This window comes from Nipponia nippon, unplaced genomic scaffold (genome assembly GCF_047370975.1).
Source record: "Nipponia nippon isolate SJK-2023a ecotype South Korea unplaced genomic scaffold, ASM4737097v1 scaffold_3, whole genome shotgun sequence".
Lineage (NCBI taxonomy): Eukaryota > Metazoa > Chordata > Aves > Pelecaniformes > Threskiornithidae > Nipponia > Nipponia nippon.
Window position 1 is genome coordinate 48,209,767 of NW_028262347.1, and position 17,436 is coordinate 48,227,202.

The following is a 17,436-nucleotide window of genomic DNA, read 5'->3' on the forward strand; positions in this document are numbered from 1 at the left end:
TTACTTTCAGGCCTTTCCTTGCAATACTGAAGTTATATTTGCTGTTCTTAAAGCATGAGTCATTCTTCTTGTCTCACCTCAATATCTACTCATTTATTAATTTATACATAAAAAATAATAAATAGGTCAGCCAACTATTCAACTGATATGAAGGAAGATCACACCTGAAAAGATTTGCCTTACTAAAGACTTGTAAATTGTTATCAGCTTTGTATTAGCTACTACATCTCTATTTTTCTATTAACACTGGTTATCACTTCTCTGTAAATATAATCTTTAATGCCTGACAACTAAGGTCTATTCAGAGAAACTTATACTCCTACTGCAGACCTCTCATGTTTCTCAAGTAAAACCTCCTATCAAGCTATATTAATGTACATAAGTTGGAGAGAAAAGTGTATCTGTCCATGCAAGTGGGGACCAGTTCCAGAAGGAATCTATCTAAGGGAACTTTGAATTCAAGAGTTTACATCCACCCACCTCGTACTTAGCTGGAGCTTTCCTCAGTTTATCAATATTTTCCCTGTATTGGGTGGCCCAGAACTGGATGCAGTATTCTAGATGTGATCCAACAACTGGTATCATAAGCAATGGCTTCTCTCATGTTGAAGGAGTGAGAGACTTGTGCTTGACTTCTAACACTTCTGTGGTATTGTAAAAACAAGTCTCACATTCAGGGACAAGCCTGCCATTTCTCACTTACTTCCCCAAAGGTCTCACAATTCATAAGAATGTCTTCTGGGTTAATTATTTCTTTTGAATAGAAAACAATGCTGACAAAAGCAAGTTCAGAAACATTACAGGACATTTCTGAAGATATAGCTAGCAGCCAATGTATCTACTTTTACATTTTATTTCTTCCCTGTTCTCATCTCCAAATTCCTGGCAAGACACAATAATAGTTGGTTAAAACAGTTGTGTGTGGAATACACATCGGCCACTCTAAATGTATATAATGCACTGAATTTCACAATTAGTATGATCTTTGATCCTATTTCACAAGAATTTGAGTAGCTCCGAAGTGATGAAATTAGCAGGTTCTACAGATTCTATTAAAATATCTTCTCTACCCACAGGCAAAAACAAAAGTAATTCCTGCCCAGCTTTCTTCTCCCATATAACATTTTTCACACACATTAAAGAAAAAAATAACTTATGGCATATTCTACAAATAGCTTGACATTCAGTTTAAGATGAGGCAAGTGTGGAAATCTCCAAGTTGAAAAGACTTTTTTAAAGTAAATGGTTTTATCAAAGCTACTTCTATCAGAAATCCACTGATCTGAAGTATTTCAAACTGGGGTGTTAAAATACAAGACATCAAAACTTATTTAAGGATGCAAAGAAACTGCACTAACATTGCACTAACACAAAATATATACATAGATATATACCTTTTTCTTACAAAGAACTTTAAACTTCCCTTAAGTGATTTCTAAGACCCTTTCATGGACAAAAAGTGAAGCTGACTGGCTTGTAGCTCCCTCCCTTTGAAAAATGAGCCCAACATTTGCTTTTTGCAGCCATTGGGAATTCCCTCAATCTGTACACCATTTTAAAATTAAGAGAGATCTCTGACTTGATCAGCTTCCACTGCTGCTGTTCCTCTGTTTGAACTCTGTGGTTAGGCACAAAACTTTGGGAGACCTTATAGTGAATGCAGAGGCAAAGAAAGCACTGAATGTCTCTACCTTATCTGCATCATCTACATCACTAAATGACTGGTCCATTTTGTCCTGGACCCACATTTTCATTTATTCTTTTACTGCTCATGTAGCAGTAGAAGGTCTTCTTATTGCCTGCAACATGCCTTGCCATTTCAATTCTAACTAACTGAGCTTTGGGTTTTCTGACACCATCCCTGCAGGCCCAGGGAATGTTTCCAAGTTCCTCCTTTGCAGCCTGTCCTCATTTGAATCTCCAATATATGTCTTTTATGTATTGGAGCTTGGTCATGAGCTCCCTGTTCAGCCCAGCTAACCTGGGCATTTTTCTAAGTATTAGGATGAACCTACATATGTGCATTTTTCTAAGTATTAGGATGAACCATTCTTATACTTGAAGGCATGCTAAGTATGTATGGGAAGTCTCAAGGAAAAAAAAAAAGTATAGACATTACCCAAATTTATCATCTTATAATTCCTTTTTATATACATGTTTCTGCACTTCAGAGCTAGGATCAATTTTACATAAAATGTAAGCTTTTCCTCTTTTTTTTTTCCCCCTGAAACTTACTGCAAACTTAAAACTAGATTTCATATTTCACCAGGTATAACCCTGTATGTCCTATAGCGTTTGCAGACCTGAATCCAACATTCAGGTAACCTACTGAACTTCGTTGACTTCAGAGAATGTCAGAGGGGAATCATTAGTGATGAATAAACAATAAAAATATCTAAAGCAGGTAAAATATTAGAAATTAAAAATTAAATCATAAGAAACACATTGGAAGATATATAAACTTTTTTTAGTTTAAATAATTAAAAGTTATTATTTTGATTTATAACAAGAAAGTTTTTATACTAGTTGTATAATTCCCTAAGAAAAAAATATCTTAAAGCGTAAGATTTTTAACTGTGATAATATATATACAAATACTGTTTAGGGAGTTAATTAAAGAGAAATAAAGAAGAATAAATACTAATTAGTTTTTAAAATCCTGGCCGTCAATATATTCAGTTCATCTAAGACTTGGTTTAAAAAAAAAAAAAAAAAAAAAAAAAATAGTTCTTACAGGTCTCACCAGAAATACTGAGAATGATTGGTCCCTCTGTGCCATCAATACTCTAAGGATCGTCTTCATCAAGAAAATCCTTGAAATTTTTTTTTTTTTTTTTGCTATCAATCAGTTGTCCATAATTATTCAGTTTCTACATGTTCCAAATCCTTTGGATCACGCAGCAGTCAATCAAGTGAACACATCTTTTCCAGTGCTTCAATTAGTAAGCCTGTATTTTATATTAGCTTCTTAGCAACAGGCAATTAGACATTTAACTTTGTCCAGGATCATATCTTAAAATAAAGACTAAAGTTCAATATTCTCAGCATCTGGTCTTATTCAGTTTTTCCCTTAATAGACCCAAGTTAATGGACCATGGGTGAGGTGTTATTTATTAACTTGCTTTCTAAAACTCCAGAATTGACACAAAACTGCTTTCAACCAGTTTAATTTCTTCTGTCCCTTTTCTAAGTATTTTTTTAATGCTTTTTGATAGTGTCTATTTTATAGGGTGATGTTTTTGCTTAGTGAAACAGTCACAGAATCCAGCTTTCTGAAAATTGCAAATATATTTTTATTTACCCTCTTTGGCTCTTTGATTTAAACAGAACTTGCAGACAAGCATCAGCAACACATCTGGTTATTTTCTTCAAAAAAACATCAATTATTTTGACTAATACTCCTCGAGGATATTTGTGGATATTCAATCAAAAAAAATATAGTCACCTCTTGGGTTCATCCTTCACTACAGAGCTCTTTGAATAGCTATTCACACAAATGAATAGATGCATAGCTATCTGCCTTTTGTATGTCCATATAGAAAGTCTGTTATCCAGAATTCACATTTCATAGTTCTTTAAGTTCAATTAATTTAGAATCAGAAATGCTTTAATATAATTCATGACATATCCAGTTTAATTAATTAGTTAATATTCAGAAGTACTGATCACCAAATCATACACACCATTAAAGCAATTGCAATGATAAATATAAGCCATCTTATTCAGGTCCTTAAAAAGTATAAAAAAAAAAAAATCTGTATTTCTGATGGGCTGATGCCAGAGGAGATTGGGAAAAAAAAATTAAATTAAAAGTTCTTCTAATCATTAAGTATCTTACAATAACAGTACCTGTAAAATGAAGATAGAGCTACATTTGTCAAATACGGTAGTGCAATGAACTCTGAGAGCTCACCTATGTACGATCTTTTCAATTAAAAAAGGACTGCTGTCTATGGCTGGGAAGGTGATGTACATCTAGACAAAAATATATAGAGAGAGAGATTTCGTCTTGGTGTCTACTTCACACAGCTCAAGCTGTTATACAGATTATACTGCATGATCTTATAGGTCAATATTAAGAGTATTTGGACACAATTCATGTCTACGCTTTTTCTGGACATGATAATAATTCATAAGGCTATTGACTCATGCTTCTTAATAAGGAACCCTTAGGAGAATAACTGATGTTAACAACAAGCTGCTCCGAAATATTTCTGTCTCTTTTATGCTACTAACTGCCTTCAATTCCCAGCTCACAGCTCTTCCACAAGACAGTAACTACTACTTGCCTCTGCACATTCTAGGAAACTGGGGAACTGGAGCAAGTCTGTCATATCTGAAATTCAAACCCTTAGGTAACTGACTCAGTTTACAGACATTTCACTACTACTTAATGCAAATAAAGGGAAGGACGGAGACAGAGAAAGAGAGAGCTAGAAAGAGATAAATTACATTTAATGTCTCCTCAATTCAGATTATAATCAGCTAGCATGGAAACAAAACTAAAATTGACTCTGAAATGGACTTTGGAAATGAGAATTAACTTATTTATCTGAGTCTAAAAAGTTAAAAGCAAATCTTCCTGATTTCTAATTACTTCAGCACTTAAAACAATAACCGCACACACCCACAAGTCTACAACCAATTGTATCCACAGCTCATAAAACAGAGACCACATCTCAACTGTGCCACAGTCACAGAGAAAATGTATAGATACCTCAGCCCCCAAGGTCTCCTTTGAACTCAGATGCATCCAGGGAACCTATTCAAGTTATCTGTTCATACACAGAATGTATATAGTCTTCACAGGGAACAAAAAATACAATTTCCCATACCAAAACTGTTTCACATATAAATCTCTAAGTTAAATTTGATTAAGTATTTTGAGGTGCTGTTAAAAAAAGAGAGAAAGAGGCAGAGCAACAGAGAATGACAGAGTAAGAGAACAAGATAGAGACAGACAGAGAGATGGAGGCAGAGGGGCAACCAGGAGACGAGACAGAGAGAGAGAGAGAGGCAGCCTGAGACAGACTGAAAGAAGACTACATATGCTTCAGTGATGGGCACACAAGCCTTGGGCAGCACTGGGACTGCAGCCACATGTACACACCCTTGTCCCATGCAGTTAATTGTTGGTGCCAAGGGAACTGCTGAAAAACAAGAGCCCAGATAAATTAGGGCAGTCTTTAAACCAGCGAACAAGGACAGTGCTTCCTATTTGTACGTCTTTACAGAATATGATCTACCCAGAGAACTTTGCTTTATTTTACTCAAGTTTTCCAACTAAAGGCAAAGGGAAAAGATTTATACTTGAAGTTATCTTGTGATCATAAAGGGAACAAGCTATGCTCAGAAACACAGAGAAAAAGAATTGCATTTCCCTGAAAATGTCAGTATATCCCATCTGAAAGGCCAAGTCATTCACCATGGAAGGTATTGCACTCTGGATGGATCATTTCTTTAAACAATTACCTCTGCTAAAAGCAATGCAATTAGTAAAGCTGGACTTCAATACCAGAATAAGCTCTGATAGCAAACAATCCTTACATTAGGAGTCATTTCTGAAACTGTTCTAGAGTTTTCACTTTCTATAAGGCTCAAGTGGATTGAAGAGAGTCCAACTGGACATCCCTGCCTAGTGTCAGCACAAGATGAATGCTCTTCAAACTGGAAAAAGAAATAGAGTCCTTAGGAATTTGGTGAGAATTCAGAGAAATAACATATACAGACAACAGCACCCAACAACATACTCAATAGATAAGGCCAGTCAAAGCAATTCCTATAGATGTTAGGACAATAACAGCATCCTTTCTAAAGAGACTCATTCAACTTCCGCTCCCCCATTCCCACCTCTTTAGGGCTTGGTTTCAAACAGAGAGTGTAGCCCGATGATCTTGTCTTTGGTAGACATAATTACTGTGCTCCTTAATCAAACTGTTAGCAAGTCTAAGTATGAAAGTTGCTAAAAAAAGTAAGAAGGCATGACAAACTACTTGCTACAAAAGGAGCTTAATGTCTTTAAAAAATGTAATTAAGGCAACATAAGGGGAGGCCTCTCCACATAGTCAGATTTGTCTGTTGCTCAAACATGCTAATTTGCAGCTTCCTTAAAATGCAAGAACTAATTTGGTGAATTATGCTATTGCAACAACTAGACCAGGAACAGATAATTACTCCATGGTGTATTTCTAACCCCTCTCTTGTGGAATATGATGAAACAATGTGCTTCAATTTCTCCCTGAAGAGAACAGCCTAAGATATATGCTCTGATGTTGCAAATCTCAGCCAGGTCATTACTCATTAAACACCTTAAGTGCCATCAGTCCTCCTTGAGGAGAAAATGCACATAGCTAACACAAGGAAATACTTAGAGTTAGATTTATCCTGTGCAGAGAAGGAATTGCCAGAGTTTAACAAAAAGGGCCAGCATAACCATATATATTTGCTACTGTCCTGAAACTCCCTCAGAATATCCCAGCAAGCATTAGATTTAACAAAGATGGGGAATCAAAATACTTTGTTCAAAAAAATTAATTTATGGCCATCCTTTACTGGTTCCCTTCCATTTTCAGTGTCCTCACTGTTATGTTGAGGGCACTATTTCCAAGGTTTTCTTTCCAAATATACTTCCTTGCTTTTAAAGTGCACAACCTCTACAGTTCACATTTGTAAAAAATTGCAAACAATTATCAAAGTCTTCACATAGGCAAAATTGTTTTTAAAATATGCATAGCAAAATGAAAGTAATCTAAAAGAAAACAGAGATACCCTTAAATGTGTATGCTGATACTTAATTCACAGATGTAAAGTCAAATTCTTTATGGACAATAAATTTGTACCTTATTGACTAAGCTATCCTTGGTCAGAGTCACATATTTTATTGTTCTTTCTCCCTGAACAGATAAGTATTTTAAACTTGTACAAGACCCTGATGTATAGAAGGGTTTTGGTTTGGTCTGGGGTTTTTTTAATGATCAAACTCAGCTGCCAGTAAAATTCAAATTTATGCAAGATTAGACACAATATTACAATAACAATAGTAAACAATAAAAAACAATATTCAGATAACTGGCTTGATATTTGTCTTTAATTGTTCACATCCAGTTGATAATGACCTCAATTTGTGATACTGCTTTATCACCCATACATCTGCTGCATCAAATATTTTAAAATAAACATTCCAAGTTACCCAGCTTTCAGTTGACAAATCTGCTGGTTCCCACAAGTGTGAGACAAACTGGAAAGTCTGTCTTTTTCCAGAAGATCAAAAGTGGGATGTAAATTTAGCCTTTTCACCTCAACTGTTCTGCAGCATACAGGGATAACAGATTCCCCTGTTATGTTAGTGAAAACGAGGGCCAGGAGTTGCTGTCCAAGATTTCTGCCCAGCTGAGGGGGCAATCAAATTCTAACAAGCCTTTTCTTACCAATTCAGTGGGGCAATCTCTGGGCAGCAGATAATCAACCTCTGCCAGCACCACCTGTCAGAAATGGAACAAATCTCAGTACAGGATAAGAACAAAGGATGGATTTGAGAAGAAATGCCCTTTTTAAAGAAAGACACATGATAATAAGAAATGTTCGTTGTAGATGCTATTTTCTCAGAAAGTATTACTGAGATGCAACAGGAGAGAGGAAAATAGGGGAAAATTTAAAAGCATGTTGTTTCTCCCACAGAGCTGAAACTTGGTTTTATATCATTGTTCATTTAATGTGCTCCTTTTACAAAACATACGGGTTCAAAAACTTAACCTTAGCAAATTATATGGTAGGTAATGGGTAAACTGAAATTTCCATCAATCTGACTTTGCTGCCTGAGAACCCAAACCAACCCTTTTTAATATTCCACTGGCTACAGAACATCAAAGACCTATATTTGAAGCAAAATACCAAAGGGAAACACTGAAATAGCATTTAGGCATTTTTTCCTGACTCCTCTCTCTCTGTGTCCAGTTTTTGCCCTTTCTTAAACACATCTTCCCAGGGGTGTCACCATCTTAGCTGAGGGGCTCAGCTGTGGCCTGCGGGGTGTCCTGGATACCAGAACTTGCTTCTGAAGGTGCATAGTCAGGTTTTGTCCAAAGACAATGGCGTGCACCAAGTATTTAAGTTAACACTGCCTGAACTACACCCTTCTCAAACTTGCCATATTGCTTTTGAAAACCCTTACAGAATTAAGCTCCTTAACAAACTGATATTTATGAGTAATATTGTCTCTGTATTATGAAATATCATGGAGAAGAATTTTTAAATGGTTGTTTGAAAAGGTGCAATACGCACACATACACAGACCATAAATATGTTGTTTTGTTCAGTACTTAGAATTCACAAGACATTCCAGCTGGAAAAAAAAATTATTTACTACATGAGCAGTGTTTGTAACCTCTGAGAACAGTTGGAATTTTGAATTATCCTGTAAAAGGTCAACAGAATTAATAATTACAGCTGTAACTATGTGTGAAAAACTGTAATTAGGCTTTTTCTAAATAATAATAAAAGTAGTCTATAGAAAAGCAAACTAAAGCCTTGCTACAGGATGCAGAAATAATTTTTTTGGAAAGCATGCCTAAAAACCAGTCACATCCCATAGTTTTCTATGGATTCACATTAATTTTTTGTTCTTCAATGCTCTATTATTCAGTGTGTGAATTGGTATATAAATGGAAAGTTAGTTATGTGTACTTTATATCATATTGTTCATCTTTTCTCTCTTAGCTATTATTAAAGATCAATAATTTTCAGACAAGGCAAGCAGCGTGCCAAAGAAGAGTCAAAACACTGACAACGTGACTTATCCTTCAGATCCCAGATCACTTCAGAACCTCTCTCAAAATATTAGTCTTCCTGCTCACTGAAGACAGACAATAATTTTAGCCTACTGGACAGTCAAGAACCCCATGTAGTTGTCAAAGGGATTAAAAATATCCTCAGCCATTTTTTAGTCAAAGTCCAAAAGCAGAAAAACTAAAGTAATCCCTTTGAAATTACAAATGTACCCTCCAATCTGTCCATAGCCTGCTCCCACATTCCTTCAAGGCTCTCTCTTAAGGCGACTCAGAGTGCTATTGTCTAGTCCAACTGGCTCCACAGCCAAGCTGATTTACGAGCCCCTCTCCTGGACCTTTCAGGATGTTTTAGATCTAACATTAACTCTCCCTTGAAATGCTTAACTGCCTGTAACTAATTACTTAAAAAAGCCCTAAAATTTTTTCAGATGTTTTCAAACAACCCAGAGACCAAGACCTTTATTAATCCCCATCCCCTGACTTTCAGAAGGTAGAGTCTGGTTTTGGATGACTTTTTTCTCTCCCTTTCTAAAGAAAGGTCTCTTTTCCATACCCTGTGCCCTTAGCCCACATCTTGTGTTAGCTTCTACAGAAACAACAGTTCCCAGAAAGCTTGTACTTAGACCAGAAGTATTCTTTTCTACCTTAAAATGCCCATAAAGGGGCAATCACTTATGTTGATCCTCAAAAAAAACCCAAACAAATAAAAAAATCCATTGCCACTATGGACTCTCTAACTATCAGTAAGGATTCAATCAACTCCAGCTTCAATGGGACTTACTGTTGTTCACCATTGTAAGATCTAAAGACTAGCAAAGTTTCTCAGTCAACTGCAGGATGGATCTTCTTACTCTTTCCCAACCACTATAGGTATCCGACAGAAGACATGGAACGAATAATTAGTTCTCCTAGCAAGTAAAAGCAAGTTTGCCAGATTATTATCTTTATCAGCTACTGCAAATGAAAAGGGAAAGGAAAAGAAAAAAAAAAAGTTGCTACAGAGAATTACAAACCTATGGTCACTCTGTCTTGCTGCTTCTTTGCCTGCTTGCCTCTAAATTCAGATGAAACCATGAGGTAACAAACACCCTTCACACATCAAAGAGGAACTAGATCTGCCTATCTAGTAAAATGCTGATTTAAAGCCAAATGTACCATGGGTGATAAGTCTATTGCCAGAAGGGGGCCAGGCTTCCATCAGTTCCAAAAGTAAAGATTCCCAAACTAACATTTTGTAAACATCTGATGAGGTAAACAAAAGAACAAGCAAAATTTAGATCCCTCTGAGGCTTAAGTAACAGCAGAAGGCAAAAATCACAATTTGTTAAAGAAATGCTGAGGAATTTCACAGAAAATAAAAACCCATCTACATATTGCTTCAGCTACATTTATACAATTCTTTTTCTGTACATTACAAAAAAAAAAAAATAATTAGAAGACCTCATCTCAGGATTTTTTACTTGCTTACTCAGAGTAGTCCTTAGAAGTCATATTGAGCTAGAAGGTATTAAAAACATAACTAAACCACAGAACCATGCTAGACACGAAGCCCCACATTCTATTCCCTCATAAAACATACTAAATCTGAACAGACTGCGACAAAAAACAGTAAAACACTTTCCAGTTCACAGAACATTAGACTAAGTGAATAGTAAGCACTAGGACAAATAAGTGTTAAATAAATTAATCAAACATGAAATTTCCCCCAGAAAATGAAGACAAATTCTAGTAGTCTGAAGGGTACTGTCAAGAATTTTTATAAACCTAATAATGAAGTGAGAAGTGGCAGCTCCTTAATGAATGTTTCTTTCATCAAGCAGTTTTGTACAGTGAGGATGCACCACAAGAGAGACAGTCTGGTTTTTTTGGTACATTTCCTTTCCATACCTTTTCTGTTTCTTCCTTAAAAATCCATCTATTAGCAACATGTCTATGACTGGCTTATAAGCAATTAAAAGTTGCCAAATTAACAGATTTTTGTATAGCAAATCTTTTTATATTGCAACACATTTATTTACAAAATGAAGTAAAATGGTAAGATAAAACAGCACAGCAAAGCATCATACAGTCGCAAGAGATGTTAAAAAAATTGCAGAATAATTACAAAAAGTAATCAAAGCTACAATATGTAAGTCAATGCAATTTTAATATATCACATGTATAGCTCAGCATACCTATGTGAGTGTTTACCTTGTTCTGTGCCTCTGATACTGAGCAGATGCACGTTTTCAGCTGTAACTAAGTAGGCAGCTTGATTCTAGCACTGACTTGTAAGGTTCTGGAACTTAATCGCTCTTGGGAAGGAGGACAAAACAATACCATCAGCCATCATTGGCACACAAATAACCTCATCTGGCAAAGTCATGAACGGTTAAGTTCAACAGAAAGCAAATTTATTTTTTAAACAGTTGTATAGTTAGTTGGAAGTTCCACAGAGGATTTGTTAAAAAGATAAAGATCTAACAATTGGTAATTTGAAAAAGAAAAGAAAAGGTTTATTTGGAAGAGTGAACTTAATTTTCAAGATGAAGCATAGACTAGTATGTTCTCATCCAGCAAAATAGGAGCAGAAACTGTAAGAGTCATATTTGGAGAGAAAGAGCCAAATCAGTAATTTCACCATATCTTTCTCCACAAGATTGGGTTTTAGAAGCCACAAAACCTGGCAAGCTTCTGTCAGAGCCCAGCCATTACTGAAGTAGAAAGCCACAGGGAGAGTGCTCAGTACTTCCAACTCAAATCTCCCCTCGGAAAAAAAGGATTTGCTAGCAACGTATGTTCTTGGAGTGGACAAAAAACAGCATGACACATTTCCAAAGTAAAGTCTAACAATCCAGCCTTTCCTTGAGAGCCTACATGACACAGAAGAGCATGTATGTCTTCTGGGTTAGGGTAAGGGTTTGGCAAGAGATAAAGCACAGAGCCCCAGTGGTTGTAGGGCTGCGAAGGGCCTGCCAAGGGAAGGTGAGGTCTGCCAAAACCTTTCAGTCCTGGCCCCTTTTTTGTTGGAGCTATAGCTGCAGCCCTGTGCTCTCATTTCCATCTTCCATATATAACAGCAAAAGCAGATCAAGAAAAGATGGGAAAAAATAATAGCTTTGTATCTTATGCTTATAAGAATTGGGGCTGCAATTCTATTCACATGTTACTACTGTACCATTGTAGCTACTGCAGCTAAAGATAACAACACTGTCTCAACAAGCTGCCCAGACTGCAACTCTATTGAATTAAAGACTTCTGTTGAACTCGGTCACCATTACCAGCAATCAGGTTTTCTCCCACAACATGTCAACATCACCTCCCCAGCTTTCAAATTCCTCAGCCATTAGAATCACAATATCTATTTTGCTTTGCCTACACTATTCCAACTCTGCTCCAAAGACTGGATCTGCTCCAAAGACCTGGTCTCCTATATGTTCATTAAGTAAAGAAGTTGCACCTTATGTTTCCCTCTAGTAACCTTTTTGTATTTTGCCTTTTTGGAAGGAACATTTTAGCCAAAAGCTTTGAGACAATTTGAAGACACCGAGAACTGCAGAATAGCTCATCTCCTTTAGTGTCTTATCCAGATGGCAAACAATAGGTGCCCAAACTTTAGTGTTTTAGCTCAGGAGTGAGCTTTTGAAGATCTCCAAATCATCACTACTCACAACACATCAGTTTGCATTGCAGAAAGGCCTTGAAGAGTACACACTGTAGTCTTTCTGTCTGAAGCCATACTAGAAAATGTGCTCTATTAGTGGATCTTCAGGACCTGAAACCTTAGTTTCTTCATTGATCTTGTCTTTGCACGAGGGCTGCCGTTTGAGAAAGTTCAGACAAGAATAATATTTCCTATGAAATATTAAAGACACTGCCACAGATAAAGTTTTGCACCTATGAAAAGTAATAGTTAGATCCAGTATTTGGATAGCTCTTTTCATTATTATTATTAGACAGACTCAAGAACAAATGAAAATCACATAATGCACCATGAAGAGGAGTGTGTTAATTGATCAGAGGTGCTGTAAGGCCTTATAAATACACATTTCATTATAAAATATGATGACTTATTAAGATCAATTCTAGATGAAACAGAAATAATTCACAGAAAAATGAGAAAATTCCTGTAAACTTGCCATTTACTATATTTCTGTTTACCTTTCAATGGATGACTCGGATCACTCATTTTCCTAAATCCTTCAGGATATTGTTCAAATATAAGGACAAGGAGAGAGATACTGGTTACTGAAGCAATGTGCCTCTCACATTGAGAGGAACAAAAGAACTGTAATATGCAGTATGTTTAGGTTTTATCGTTTGCTATCCCTTATGAACAATAATAAATCCTTAGGTCAGGCAAACATTAAAGAGACTAGCCACTTTTAAGACAGAGATGTTTCTGTTCAGATATCAAAGCTAGATTTCTTTTCCCTTCAAGTTCCAGCTGCACAGAAACCGGAGTTATTGGTTTATCTTCACTTAATGCATGATCCAATAAAACAGCGCCCACATGAAATTCAAATCAGGCTGGCAGGAATAACCAGAAATCAGACACGGGTAACAAGAGATACTAACAATGCAAACTCTAAATTGAAATAAGAATGAAAATAATCAAGAACTGAAATAGAAAGCAATGATTTCTTTTCCCCCCTCACAGGGGGGATATTATGCCCTTAAAAGGATGGTAAATGCTTATTTCACCACTGGATTTTTTCTGCATTGCTTATGAATTTGTTACGTACTTTTCCCTGTTGGAAGAACAGTCTCAGAGGAACTACTCAGATCTGCAGGTGCTCATTGTATGGAGGAATACGAGTCAGCTACAAGGCAGAGTCAGAAGTGCCTGTTTACAAAGTCCCATGGTAGCCAGAGAAGTTGTGCTGGAAGGGCTGGCACTGCTCCACCGGGCTCCTCTCAGTTGCAGGTTCTGAGTCAGCTGAAAGAGCTATAAAAAAGCAGTCACCTGCTTCTCTTCCCATCCTTTTGTATTCTTAAACATGCAAGATTCTGCAGTACCACAGTCCATTGATAGTCTGATGAAAGTAGAGAAAATTCCCTTTGTATTGATGTTGCTGTTTAGTGCAACCAGCAAACATTCTGTAAGCGAATTTAATTTAGCTCTTCAGGTCTAAGTTACAGGACGCTGAGCAAAGAATGAAGAATAGCTCACAGGAGACTGCAGTCAGGCTCTCAACATACATACTCTCTAGTAATATTTAGTACAAATTTAGTACAATTTAGGACTCTGACTCTTTCTTTTTATTCCATCTATTTTCTTTACTGATCAAGGGTATCAGTCAGACCCATTACACAAGAAATTGTATTCATGATTTCCCCATGATGCTTCAAGAAAATCAAAACAACACAGAATACTTAGGAAAAGGTAATTTATATTACTTTAGCATTAGGTGGAAAATTAGCTCACTTGTGTTCCCAAGGTAAGATGCAGCTTTCTTTAAAGTCCTAATATGCAAGTTGGCAGTGGCTTAAAGAACAAAGCCTAGAAAAACTGAAATGAAGTAAGTAAAGGGAATAAAGAAAAGGCTTTCAGTTCTAAAATATTCAGCATTTTAATATAGGCATGGAGATAAGGTATTGAACTAAGGCCTGAAACACAACACAAATTCTTCAGGAGAGGAAACTTTTGTCCAGAAAGGGCTCTTGCAGGATGAGGACTTTAATTTTTTTTCTTTTGCCATTATCAGTATAATTTAGGGAAACTGAATGGATTTTAATAAATAAATATTTTGGTCTGACTGCTAATGCAGTAATTTTATTCTGTTTAATATATGCTGACATTTCCACAGTACAAAATATCATGACATACAGTGTCTACCTATACGGATATTGTCAGATGCCAGCTTGATACACACTGAGATATCCTTGTTCAATCTTAGTACCCCAGCTGAAGTGGCCAATAAGCCTTTTGGGCAAAATACAGAACATTTTACCAGAAATGCAGTATCAAGTAACAGAGCAGTTCACCTGTTATTTGTTTTCATGTTTATCCCATTTTTACTTCCCTCTCTACCGGGGCACAGACATATACTATTTATCGAGAAATCATCTTTGCAGTACAGCCTTAAAGATCAGATTCCTTTATTATGTTTCCAGTACAAACATTTAGGAAAGTATGTTCTATGCTTTTAGTAATTTCCAGTTTAAACCATTACATGGCAGGAAAGAGATACGAGTACAGGTGCAGGAGTCAGTGCCTTTCTTTGTATAAAGATAGGTGTGGGAGAGGTGGGAAATAAAGTACAAGCACTAGCTACATTTTTAAAGATTCTGGAATTAGGTATTCTTGCCCTACAAATCCTCTCACCAGTCAGTGTAAAGGAGGTAATTTTAGATGTCACAGAAAGTAAACAAGCAATCTCTGCCCTTGAGATACAAATAAAAAAAAAAAAACTATTCTGGAGATTTCACCACATTAAACTGTAGTTGCACTAAAGCTGGATTAAATATTTCAAGCCATGTCTGAACGCACTCAGTACATTTCTAAGCAGCATGAAAAATTTAAATAGTAACACTTAATTCATTAATTCTTTATAAATACATAACAGATTTGATTTTAGGGTATGAATGAAAAATTTCACAGAGGTGACCTGTCTTATCAATCTTATCACAAAATCTTCCATAACCCTCACAGCAAGAAAACATAAGTCACAGAAGACAACCACAAACTGGAGTTGCATTACAAGAAATATTACACATAAAATTCAAACTGTAATGACACTGCAGATGATCATCTGTCTGTTCCAGTTATCCAACTGTCTAGTTTTTGCTCCAAGATCTGCTAATATCAGCTAATTTGCATAAATTTGAAACTTAGGTAATTATTTATAGTGCTCACTATTATTGTGTGAACTACCCACCCAGCTGTTAAATATTTCACTTGTACAATTTCCATGCCATTAGAAAGGAAATACGAAGTCAACAATAGATACCTTCTACCTCTTCACCCCACACATATGAAGGTTACATATACATATAACAAGGCACACTTTGCCTTTCCCCCACTGATATTTTCACTTCTTTTATACATTATGAGTTAGAAGATAGAAGTCATTAAATTCCTGTGTTAAGATAATCTGCATTTCTGAATCTCCTGAAATAGGAATAATTTTCTGAAAGGTAATCTCTAAGCTCTGTGACTGTCACAGTCCTAACACAAAAGAAGTTGTTTTGTTTTTTTTTCCCCCCTCCTGAAATGAAAATAACATCTCTAAAGAATGCACAAGCAGGTTTTGGGAAATTACATTAGTTTTCACTTTTAGTCCCAAATATATAAATTCATATTCTGTAAGAACAACTTCTAAACTAAATAACTATTAAAGTTTACTTCTTAATAGTTCCTTCCAATTTTCTGGCACTTACAGAAGGAGAAGCAACATTGACTAGTCAAGATAAGGTCTACAGGAATGTTTCTTGAGATGATAGGAAAAGAGCATCCAGTTTCCTTGATACTAGGTTAACTATTTTTAATTTTCTACTTCAAAAAGATAAAGCATTACAAAGTAGAAGGGAGAAAGGAGTTGAACAGTAAACTGAAGTGAAAGGTTTCAACGCAAGTCTGCCTACATTAGCGAGGGGGTGGATCTCAACTCTGGCAGTTCCACTCACTACTTCCCCTGCCACTTAAAGACAGACACCCGGCACACACACACCCCTAAAAGACACAACGGCAGTAAAATAACACCATGCCCAGGCCCGCTCTGACTATTCCATACAGCCAGCCAGGTTACATCTCCTGGACCTCCCAACCCATGGTCATTTTCCCTTCCTTGAAGACAGTAACAAAGGCGGCTGGAGGGAGAAGACAGGAACAATTCAGCTAGTCTGAGTAATGCTGTATTACTGAGCCTGCAAGCCCCACAACATCACTCCAGTACCATCTTTTACAGTCCACCTCCCTCCCCACCACTGGCCCCATCCGCAGCCCTTCCTCCTACCACCATAAAGTGAAAAGCTAAGGTATACAAATCAAAGTACAGCCACCATCTTAACCATTATCATTTTCAAACAGAAAGAATAGTTAAGTAGCTGTTTTCTTGAGCTGTGCTCTTGATTGATGGACTACATGGATTAACAGTCTATTCTCTGTCTCTGGAAATAGAAATGTTTATTTTGCAGTGACTGTGGTTTCTAGCCCTCACAGCTGAAGACTTAGAGTGATGCTTCCCCCAAGTCAAATGTGTCCATTTCTTCCTCTCAAATTTCTCATCTTATGGTTCTGTAAAGCTTTATTATTCCCTGCCACGTTAAGGAAAGATGATGGTAAAATATTGATAAAATTGATTATACACAGCAAGATGCAAGACAAATAATAAAGATTACTCCCAAACAGTGTAAGTGTTCATATGTAAGTGTTCAGTGCTTACCACAGCTTTAGAGATTTCACATAAGGCTCTTTTCAATAGTTTATTGGTTTTAGTGTTACTATCAAACATAACGTTTAGAATTGACAGAAAGAACAGACCCCTAGCTAACACATGAAGCCCTGTAAAAGCATCAATGCAGCGTCAACTGGTCATATCCAGTTAATAATAGGCATGTCAAAGTGTAAACACAGGGACAAATCCAAATTATTTTTCCCTCTCTAAAACCTTTTTCTGCTACACTTTAACATAGTCCACCACAAAGCAAAATATAATAAGTAACAAGT

At 36.4% G+C, this 17,436-nt stretch overlaps 1 long non-coding RNA gene across 2 annotated transcripts in view; it reads right to left on the reverse strand.

Annotated features, from left to right (window-relative positions):
• LOC148054567 (uncharacterized) overlaps positions 1-17,436 on the reverse strand; it is a 38,731-nt gene that overhangs the window by 18,418 nt on the left and 2,877 nt on the right. The window contains exon 3 of one of the 2 annotated variants that reach the window (XR_015706809.1): positions 7,158-7,481. The exons of the other annotated variant lie outside the window; for it this stretch is intronic. This is a non-coding gene — a long non-coding RNA (uncharacterized LOC148054567). Of the gene's footprint in view, positions 1-7,157; positions 7,482-17,436 lie in introns of those variants that run through there. 2 annotated transcript variants of the gene reach the window in all.